Below are 12028 nucleotides of genomic sequence, written 5' to 3'. Positions count from 1 at the left end.
GACTTTATCTATCATTTTGTACACTTGATTTTGGGACACTTGCCTTAGCATGTCAGGGGTTTTCCTGGGTGCATTTACATGTCACTTGATCTTCCCACAACCCTGTATGAAAAAAAATCCCATCTTTCAGTGAGCAACGCTCATAGTTAAGGTACTAGAATTTCTTGCTTAAGGCTCCTTCATAAAGACAGAGGCAAAACCCAAATTAGAAAGCAACAGTCTCACTCATTTCGATGTGCTCCTCAGAAAATATCTATTTCAGAATGACCTTGTGCCAGGCACTGTGCCCATTAAGAAGCTGGGCCACTGGGAAAAGTGAGCAGCCCCACAGGGCTGGGCTTTAATGGAATGTCCCAGCCAGACAGGACATGCTGAGTCTCTGGGGCTGAGTCCAAGGAGGAATTGGTGCCCTGGAAAAATCACTTTCATTTTGGCATTATCCTCTTTCCTAGGGTGAAGGTAATTACAGGATCACTAAACATGGTTTTACTAGACCTTCTCTTTCTCTGAAGTCTGGGAAGGATGCCCCGGAACCACAGGCTTCCTCCCTGCCCGTCTCCTTCAGACATTGCCTTCGTAATTCCTTCATTCAGACATGGCCTTCCCCTTCCTGTTTTCTATAAAATTTCAGATTGTCCTTTAAGATCACTTCATGTCACCTACCACAATCACTTCTTCAGTCCCAAGGTCATACTAGATGTCTTTCTCCTCAGTGCACCAGAAACTCTTGTCTCCTTTCTGCAAGTGGACCCTCACAAAACCCATTTTCTTTTACAGTAGAACTGGCAAAACATAGGTAGTTTGCTGGGCTTCAGCTCAGTACTGGGAACACAGTTCAATAGTTGAATAATCGTGTGAAGCAAAAGCATTCTACATGGAAGAGCTGCCATGACCATGGCAGGGCTCAGTTTTCTGTCCTCCATTCTTACATCTTCTCCATCTTTTGGTCTGGAATAGACCAAAAATCTCTTTTTATTTTTTGTTTGTTTTCATTAAAATTTAGTTTATCTTTATATAATCCTGCTTTGAGAGAGAGAGAGATGTTTGACCATCACTCCTTAAATCACACAGAAGGGAAGTACTTCATGGGTCATGATATCTGCTTCCTCAAAGGATTCCAATCACCTGCTCAGCATAGCCAAAGAGGGGCACTCAGTCTCTCAGCTGGCACCAGTAGGGACAGAATCTCACTGAGATAAGCATGCCCATGACTTTGGTAGCAGCAATGGTCACTGTGGCCATTTTGCCTGACTTGTCCATGCACCTTCTCTACATCTGCTTCAGTTTCTGGTTTGGCAAAATGACTTCTGGAAGCTACCTGTGATCATTCCATTTTTTTTCAAGACACAGAAACTAAAGTAAAGTGGTGCTCATGTTATGCTGTCAAAGAGCTGTGATATAACATGTAAAATAAGGAGTTTATACTGCAAGGCAAGCCTACCAGAGACCACCACACAGATATTATTAAAGCCAAAAGGACAGCCTTTATTGCCAGTGGATGACTGCTCAGGAAACTTGTCCAAATCATACATCCCCAAGCTTTACAGCCCTTTTTTTATGCACTAAAACTGCATCCTGGTTGTCACATTTCAGTTAGCAAGAAGCAGAACTACAGAAGCCAAAAAGCAAGGTTAGTGCATTTAGGGACTTTTCTGGAACCATTGACTGGGTCTTTGATGGATTAGGTTTTTGTTCCAGTTTGTCAGGTGTTGAGGACTATGTTCTGAGTTTTAAGGTCATAATGACGTCTCTAACATGGCATCAGTTGTGCTAAGGTCTAGAGGCCTGCTATACTGATAAGTCCAAATACTTGGATCATCTTCACGGCTACTTGCAATGAATTAAGACATATATAAATGTGGTGCTGTCTTGTTTTTATGGTACACAGCTAATCTCCAGTCATGAGTATATTTTTACATATTAGTGGAATGACTGGTGGTCAAGGGCTCCTAGATAATTCCCCCCCAAAAAAAGAACCAATCTGTAGGCATAGGGGGAGAAGTCTGAGTTGATTATTAATGGCCAAGAATTTAATCAGTCCTCAAGGCAAACACAGTCACAAATATCCAGGATGAGCTGGATTCCTCAGTAACACACTGGAACTCATAGCTTCAAGCTCAGCAGGCACCTGACTTGACCAATAGATTCATTGTGGATTCCTGATGGCTGCAGCTACTTGCCTCCCATCTGCTTCAGCCAGCCTACATGACCTCAGCCCCTTGGCTGGACAGATCTGGGGAACTTTCCCTTGCCTGAATGGCACCCTGCCTTAGCTTCCAACACAGATTTCTGACACCCCTCTGTCACCACCATCTCTGCCTAAGATCCCATTAGTCTCTGAAATATGGTCATGATCCAGAATGAGCCATGGCAAGACACAATTAATTAATTAATCAGTTATACTCTATCAGCAAGTGCAGCCTAGGAATGTTAAATAAACAAATTAAAGGCCATGTTTCACTAAAGCTCAGCCCAATGAAATAATAATGAGGCAAAGTTAACTGCTCTGAACAGAAGGGGGATGTTGTAATGGGTTATACTAGGGCAGTCGTATCCTAGCAAAATGCCAAGAGGCTACAGCCACAGAGGAGGCTGCTATTCCTCAGACTCTCTGTCTCTACACCTCTCCTCAGCAGTGACAGGAACCCAGCAAGTCTCAGCAGAAAGAGCCTGTTTCTGCAGCCAGGTAAAACAGTGCCCAAATCTTAGTAGATGTTTATCAGAAAGCATCTAGTCCATCTCTTTTACTTACCGGAAAGTCCTCAACCACCTTGAGCCTATTAAAAGAGGGAGGAGGAGCTCATCACCTTTGTCAACATCCATAGGCCTTTTTTTCAGACAGTCCAATGGGGCTCAGCCATTATCCACTCAGACTGATTCATGGCAGGCAGCTCTAATCTAGATAGGTCATTGTGCTAAGAAGGTATCATCCCTGGACCAGCCATTTCATAGTGATGGGTTCAATATTCTTGATTTTCACCTGCTACGGTTTTAAAAGTAGTTTGTTCCCACCAACACTTGTGCTAAACTTTGGTCTTCAATAGGCAGTATAAGGTGAGGTGGAGCCTAGTAGAAGTTGTTTGGTTGTGGAAGTTGGTCCTTGTAAATGGGCTCATATTTTTCTCTTCTTATGAGCTCTAGTTCTTGAATAGCTGAATAATTAACCTAAGAGTAAGTTGCTATAAAGCGAGGCTGTCCCACCCCTTTGTACATGGCCCGCTTGCCTTTGAGCTTCCCACCATGAGTTTAAAAATCAGAAGAAAAAAAAAAGTCTCAATAGTTGATGCTGCTTGATCATGTACTTCTCAGACTAGAACATGAGTGAACATAGGCTTCTTTACAAATTATCTGGGCCTAGGTAATTTATAATGATAAATAGTATAGTAATTTATAGTTTTGGTTCTATAATCACAATGTGAAATAGACTGAGATGTCACTTTTGAGTGGGGTAGTGTATAAGTCTCTCAGAGGTCCCACTGGGACAGAGCCACTATGCCCAAAGCTTGCTTGCTCATGAAGTTGCCTTCCTCTCCTTGCTTAGCTCATTTCCTATTTCTCAGTGGGGCAGCTCTGATCACATCCTAAATCAGTCCCTTGCATTCAAAACCATACCATGAAAGAATCCAGCCAAAGGAACGGCTCTTAGACAAAGTCTACAAGTTATAGCTGTATGCTCTGACTTTTCCCCTTTTAGCTGCAGTTTCGTCACAGATCATAGTCAATACTGGACTACTCTTCTCCCAGGACTCTATACCCATCTGATCCACTGGTAGCACAACTTAGAAATTGCCTTTGTGACTAACAACACATTTGAAAAGTATTCACAGCAAATCTCTGTGCTGTGCAGGACTGACTGGGGACTGGGGATCCAGCTAGAATCAGCACAGACAGATGTTGCTGTGACTGACACAAGGTGCAAATATCCAACTCAACATGACATTTAAGCAAGGGAAGCCATGTTGCAGCGCAGAACTAGAGGGGAGCTGGAACGTTCATTGCTCTTTGTAGTCCCCTAGGTCAGGGACATCCATGGTGAATTCCTTCACTTCTTCAACTTCAAAGTGAAGATAGGGAAAACACTAGTAAAAAATGATCCAGGAGCCCTGGATCCCCTCAGTCCCTCATCCTTTGAGAAAAACTGATCACTCATTCAATAATTAGTCTCTGGCCAGATCTAGAGAGTTGTTGAAAAAGTATGGTCTCTATTTTCTTCTTCTAGGACCTTCCATTTATATCCTGTTACCACCACCACCACCCCTTCCCAGGTAGGTCTCCTAACCACTTACCTGGCAGAGTGGCATCTCAATTTTCTCCCCATCATGCCATCATGTGGGAACCTGATAGGATTTATCTGAGAATTACGCTCAGAGCCCAAAGCCTGCAGTTTAGCAGAAACAGGCAAAGACTGCTTCTGAAAGTCAAGGGGTTGAGAGAACATTCTATAACTTGGTAGAAAAGAAGCTGTATGATAACTATTTCACAAAGCCTTTTCATGCTTCCCTCTACCCAGAAGACTCTGAGGAGTAAAAAGGAGAACCTTAGTCATGCTTAGATCAAAGAAATGGTAATTATCTCAGGGAAATGCTTACAACAAGGACCTTTCTAATGATAATGGTTTTCCTTGCCAGTAACAGGTGAAGAATTTAGGTGACAAATGATGATGGCTAGTTTATTATATCTTATCAGGGATGCCCCTGGGCAAGAATATCAATGTGCCCACCTGCCCAGCATACCCAAGGACCATGAAACACACATACATGAGCACATGCATGTACACATGTGCACACACATACACAGAATGACGGGTATTCTGGTTTGTATTATTCTACAGACATTTCATATTTTCCCAGTACCTTAGATTCTCAGCACTTTCCACATAGCCATGTAATGATTGAACAGTGGTGTTGAACGACTTTCAGGGTCCCCTGAGCTTCTGCCACTTTCGTGGACATCCTCACAGCCAGGCAGAGGTTCTTCTCAGTTCTTCACAAAGGACTACTGGTAAAGATATTATTTTCTCTCATGTTAAGTGCTCTATGGGCATTCATTCACAGGTCGGCAAACAAAGGACTTCAGCTGCTTCAAGAAGGTTTTATAGGAAAAGCCAGCTATTCATGTATGCATAGTCTATGGCTGATTTAAAGCTGTAATAGCAGAGTATAGTAATTGAAACCGAGGCCATATAACCCACACAGCCTAAAGTACTTTTTTGTCTAGCTTTCTCTAGAAAAAGAAATCTGCTATCACATGAATTAACTCATCCCTTTACAAAAAATCTTGTGGCGTGGGAATCATTGTGTTCATTTTACAAAAAAGAAAAAAACAAAAAAACATAAACTGGAGCACCAGAAGGGTTTGGTATTGACCCAAGCTCATACAGTTTTTGAGGATCAGAGTTGGGACCAAAACTTAGGCCGTAGGAAGCAAGTATTACACTCTGGGTGTTGACCTGTGACTTCTTTTGAAAGTGGATCAGAAATGACCCACAGAGGACTGACTTCCCTGTGGTTTGGAAGCCCTGACCCTCAAGAAGAACAGGATTAGGGGGCCATTGATTAGGAAGATTATTTTACTCAATGCCCCAGAGAAGCAAGATGGATGAGGGTCTGTAAATGTTGTTTGGAATCCGGAGCTGTGTTCCATCCCTGTGACTGCAGGTGTTTTGCATCTGTTAGATTAATAAAGTGCCTTAGCATCATGCAGATCAATTTGTTAGCTGATGTTGTGAGAAAAACAAAACCCTGTTTTTCCTTTTTACAATAGTTTTATAGTTTTTTTATGATATTTTTAATGAGATAGTGTTTCACATATGCCAGGATGCCCTTGCTATGGAGCCGAAGAAGACCCTGATTCTCCTACTTCACTTCCCTTGTTCAATATTAGAGGGATGGGCCACCACAACTCATTTATATGGGGCTGGGGATTGAAGCCAAGGTTGTATGCATGCTAGGCCAGCACTCTTCTGAATGAGCTGTATACCTAGCCCATATTCTCATTGTTTTTAAGTCTCTGCCTCATATTGGCTGGAAAATGAAAGGGACAAATGTATCCTAGACTTGTAACACAATATCACATTAGCAGCTGAGAAGTTGACCTTTCTTTGGGAGAAGTCTCCCAAGAGCATCCGCAACTTACTTCCTCTGTCTTTTTAGATTTGCTCTGGATACCCCCATGGACACCCCTATTGGCACCCTCACATGTTTCTTCCATCCCCTCACAGAACACAATACTTGCACCTAGATCTTCTCCAGCTACCTTCAAAGCCGGAAGAACTTCGTCATCACACGGAAGTCTCAGTTACCCCTAGGCGGTTTGAGTCACCATGTCAGAGGTGCAGCTCAGGGTCCCCCAGGACAAGCACAGCATGAGAACCAAGGGTGTGGTGGGCAAGGTGCCTGCTACATGGGCCTGAGGGCCTGGGCTTAGAGCCCACATGATGCCACACTCTACTGTGCCTGCAATTTGGGCAGATGGGAGGAGGGGAAGGGAGACCCTCTAGAGCTGGGGCAGCTAGTCTGGTGTACGCAGTTGCACTGACAGACGTCGTCCGTGCTTTGTCTGGTTCCTGTTACAAACCAGGTGCTTGGGAGGCTAAGGGTATCTGCAAATGCTGATTTACCCAGAGGCCAACCTGGTATCTGTGGTATCCTCCAGTCAAAGGAATATGAAGTTTCCAGGGCCAGGCAAGCTTCAGATGAGAAATGTCCTCCAGAAAATAATCACAAGTGAACAGGATGATCACACAGGCATTAATTACCAAAATGAAAACCTAGAATTAAATGGACTGGAATTGAAACCTGGTGATGGAATTTCAACAAAGTTTTTTTTTAAATAACGGATTAGGTAAAGCTTGAAGCTGCAGCATGAACCTTGCAGTTAGATCAGGGTTAAAATTCAGGTTTGACAGCTCCTAAATATCTTTGGCAAATCTCCTAATGTCCTCAGTCCCAATGTCAGGTTAGAGAAAAGGAAGATGATGACACTTTGTCTCATACACCCAGATCCCAGAGTGGATAGATAACTTCCGTGTACCTGGTACACGGCTTGAGCTACATGAACATTTACTTGGAATAAGTTAATAACTTTTGCTGAGAAGTTTGCAGATTGATAGGAGAGGAAATTGGCACATACAAATTGTAACCAAAGGAGGGAAAACAAAAACTTGTAGACAGTTGGGAATGTCAGCCGAAAACATACAGGGAGGAAGGGAAGAAGGGAGGGAGTGGCAGAAGAGCTCAGGAAACAGGAAGTAATTGGTTTTTGAGAGGAACGATATCTTGGTGATGGAGGGTAAATATGGTCAGACTGCAGTTATTTAAAAATTGGGAAAATGAATGTGATGAATGTGTAATATGTATGGGCCGAAATGGCACAGTGAAACCCATTTTTGTATTAATATATTTGAAAAAAAATTTAGATTTATTTTTATTTTCTGTGTATATGCACCATCAGTGTCCCTGGTCCCCAAGGAGACCAGAAGAAGATATCAGATGCCCCTGAAACTGGAGTCACAGAGGATGTGAGCTGCCATCTGGATCACAAAAGGGTCTTCTACAAAAGCCGTGCTGTGAACCACTCAGCCATCTCTCCAACTCCTACAATAATATATTTTTAAGACTGGAGAGACACGGAAAGCCTGGTAGAAGAATAATAAATGTGCAGGGTCGGATACATGACAGACCAACCAACTGTACTAACCCTGACTTTTCAGCGATAAATGAGAAAACTGATGGAGTAAGCAAGATGGGTATATTTTTCTCCCACAAGGATACTCAAAGCATCCTAGCAATGGGGGAAGGGGATGCTGAAGGTGATTTTTATGTACAAGTTTGGGTAGAAGTGAACAGAACGACAATGAGCCTCTACTCTGCAGTGAGGAAGCCTACATTGGCAGTGAACTTACGTCTCTTATGAGGAAACTTGAGGTAGGATGATGGGGCTGGGAAAGTAGTCAGGCCCAAGGGCAAGCCTTAGCCAAGAAGACAGCCCAAACAAATGGGAGCTTTAACGACACCAGGCCAGAAAACGCTCAGCAAGGAGACACAACCAGAGCCAGACAACTGGTGTGATACAGAAGGCATTCTATTTTTATACAGGATGAACTATTCCCATCTACCTATGGAAAGAGAAAATTTAAGGGGTTGGAGAATGTTTTTCTTTTTTTTTTTTCTTTAGTTTAGGCTTGCTCAACATTTCCTGGGATGACTTGCTTCAACCTCTGTAACAGGAAACCTTCCTGTCCTTTTGCATGAGGTGGCACTCTTCACCCAGGGAGGCTGCTGAAACCAGCAGGATTCTCAAGGTCAGGGTCCCAAGCTGAACCAAGAAGACCATCAGAACAGTGGAGCTCCACTTCATGGTTTAGCTGCAAGTCACGGAGGTCCAAATCTTTGGAAAAGACTGAGCCACACTTTCATAGTGGTGGTGGGACTTCAGAAAGGCCAAGACACTAACACACTGAGAATCTTCAGAAAAGAGTATGTAGCGCTACACAAGTCCATGTTGCCATGCCTACCATGCTTTTCTCCCTAATCGGAGATTTTTCTCCGAAAGCGTCTTGTAGTGGCTGCCAATGCAATCAAAGCAGTTGTCTCATTACAAAGGAAGATGGGATCCTTGTGAATCCTGGGCAGGTGTTCACACCTACATGCTAGTGACGAAATGGGCCTCCAGGTGTCCTCTTAGACCTTTCTGTTCGTAGCCACCTAGATACTTCTGGAGAACCAATGCTGACAATACCATCCTATGGTAGGTATACGTATATGGTAGGTATACGTAGGCTTCCTTAACCTCTTTAAGCCTTGTGATATTCATTCCTCCGTTAACGATAATGAGATCGTAATTGATGACATCCTGTAGAAAGGGAAATCAAGGCAGGTCAGGGAAGAGTGAGAATACTACCCACCATCTCTTAGCTGTGATTTAAGTTATACCTTCCCATAAAGGGCTGAAAACAGCCTTGTGACAGAAAATACTGAGGGAGAGCATCTCGTGCTTTCTCTGCGATGAAGAGCAGGTGGGAGACTTGCTGGTTGTAGTCATTTGTTACAACAGCAATGGAGACTGATAACACTTGGATTATGAAATCTTGAGCACATCAGTAGACTCTTGCACCCACAGCATTGACAGGCAGTTCATCCTTTGACCTGGGTGTGAAGCCACAGAAAACTGGGGGGTGGGATCTATGACTTCAGTCACATTAAGTGGTCCATGACAACAGCTCTTCCAGATACTTATAAGCAGAGAACAGTTAGGGGAAGAGAGGCTTTATTATCCCACAATGAAGGGTCTCCCTTCATCTGTCCTTGTGTTCCTTTCCTGCTTCTGCCTGGGTAGAAATGAAAACCACCTGGTCCTGAGAAACATTTAAAAGGGATACCTTTGACCCTTCCTTGCTTTACCAAATCCCTTTTTCTAGTCACCTTGCTGATTTGGATATTGTATTTCTTAGATTCTTTGTTTTTTTTTTTTTTTTTTTTTTTTTTTTTTTTTTTTTTTTTTTTTGAGACAGGGTTTCTCTGTGTGGCTCTGGCTGTCCTGGACACACTTTGTACACTAGGATGGCCTCTAACTCACAGAGATCGACCTGCCTCTGCCTTTCAAGTGCTGGGATTACAGTGTGTGCCACCAAACCTGGCTTGGGTATTCTATTTCTTTGTTTGAGCTTCCATACAAAGAGCAACAGACTGAGGAATGGTCCCCCCCAACACGCAAACACACAAAAAGTGTCTAGAAAGTCAAGTAAAGTTGGCAGCAGAGTTGGTTTCTCTAATGGCTGTTGTGGGAGTCGGGGGTAAGGGGAATTTTGCTCCAGACCTTTCTCCTTCACTTGTAGTATCATTGTAGTGTCTGGGCTGCCATAACAAGATGTCAAACATTAGGTGACTTAGGAACAATAGAAATTACCTTTTCACATTTCTAGAGATTAGAAAATTAAGGTGCTCACTACTGCATAGTCTAGCAAATACCTATTTCTTTAGTTTATAACTCATGTCTTCTTCTTCTTCTTCTTCTTCTTCTTCTTCTTCTTCTTCTTCTTCTTCTTCTTCTTCTTCTTTTTACAAGGCAGAAGGACAGACTAGAGATTGGAAGATGGATAGACACTTCAAGTGTAAGCCATGTTTGGACAAGGCACTGTTTTATTCTTTACATGTAAATCCATGAATTCCATTTTAAATGTCTTCCAAAGTTCCATATGTTAAAGACTGCCAACAGCCTATGGACTCTTGGCAGATGGTAGAACGTTCAGGAGGTAGGTTCTAACAGAAGGAAGTTGGGTGACAGGGATATGATTTTAAAAATCGTATTAGAACTCGGGACCCTTCCTCTCTTCCCTTTCTGACCACTGTGAGGGTAACAGCTGTTTGACAGCACACATTTCCTGGATGAGGTTCTATCTCATCACATACCCAACTCAGTGGAACCAAACTACCTGTAATTAAAATTTCTGAAACTGTGGCACAAAATAAGCCTTTCTTCCTTTTAGGTTGATCATCTCAGGTACTATGTGCATTATTTCCATGGCAGAAAGCTGACCAGCAGGTCTGAGAATAAGAGCAGTGTCTTTTAGAATATGAGTGATGTGGTGTGTTGACGCATGTGAAAATGTCTAGCAAACTTCTGGACACTGGGTAACTAGCTTGTTCAGTAAATGTTCATTTTTTGAAACATTCAGTGCCCCCAGAATTTTCAGCCTGCCATTGTAGCATTGTACATGGGAAGCATGCCAACTATTAGGTGCTCTCATAACCTAGATGTCATTCCAAAATTGGTAGATCCCTTAAATTTTTCGTTTAACTGAAGAGACATTTAGAGATTCCCAACTCAAACTCCCTGCATTTTTTATTGCCACTATGATAACTTATCAAAAGTCCATGACCATAAAATAACACAGTTGCATTAGCTTGCAGTCCTAGAAGGTACAAATGCAATGTGGATCTTCCTGTCCAGTGCAGAAGCCTGTTTATTTCAGCTGCACAGCCTGAACTGTCTTCTTCCACCCATGTGTGGGTGCTCTCACAAGCTCCTGTCTTCTGTTTAACTTCCCAAGGTATTAGATCCCAGGTTTGGGGAGGGTGAGGTAGACAGAAGCAACAGTCCTGAGCATCAAGTCTCCAAGGTGAGAAACAAGTGGCTCCATCTCTGTGCCGTGTCCATTTCACATCCAGTGCTGCTCTGTAGAACAGGGCTGCATGTGAGGGCAGCTCCCATGGGAACCTCTATGGCCCCATCACACAGCTTTTGATACAGGGCTCACCAAAGTACATAGCTCCTCATTCTCTATCATATCCAGGATGAACCCGCAGCCCTGCTGGGAGTGAAAATCTACAGTAGGGTGACTTTGCACAGCAGCGGTGCTTTTGGGAGACGCACATCTGTGTATGGAACAGGGATTTCTTTTTTTTTCTTTTAATTTTTTATTAATTCCACTTTATTCGCTTTGTATCCCCCTGTAGCGCCCTCCTCCTCCCCTCCCAATCCCTCTCTTCCTCTGCCTTCTCCACGCATGCCCCTCCCCAAGTCCACTGATAGGGGAGGTCTTCTTTTCCTTCCTTCTGCTCCTAGTCTATTAGGTCTCATCAGGAGGGCTACATTGTCTTCTTCTGTGGCCTGGTAAGGCTGCTCCCCCCTCAGAGGAAGGTGATCAAAGAGCAGGCCAATCAGTTCAGAGCATGACTTTCTTAATCAGCGTTGATCAACATAGAAACCCATACTGTGTCCAGCGAAGCTTTGATCTAGTACATAGTTCAAAAGTGTCACCTGGAGGAAGCTATGTACATGAACTTGGATTCACACAGTAAAGGTAGTTTTCCTATAATCATACCTTTTCACATGTTCTCCTCCTGCCTAGAATGTCTGTCTTTTCCTTCTCATTGTCTGTCTTTTACTCTTACCATCTTTGTTTTGGGATGATTTCAGTAAACCTTTAGGGATATTATATGGCCCTACCTTTGTGCCCCTTGGAATAATGCACATCTTTTTCCTAGTTATTCTCTCTGTTATCCCTGGCCACCTGAGTGCACATATC

Source organism: Meriones unguiculatus, chromosome 10 (assembly GCF_030254825.1).
Source record: "Meriones unguiculatus strain TT.TT164.6M chromosome 10, Bangor_MerUng_6.1, whole genome shotgun sequence".
NCBI classification, from domain to species: Eukaryota; Metazoa; Chordata; class Mammalia; order Rodentia; family Muridae; genus Meriones; species Meriones unguiculatus.
This window is presented reverse-complemented; position numbering follows the sequence as displayed.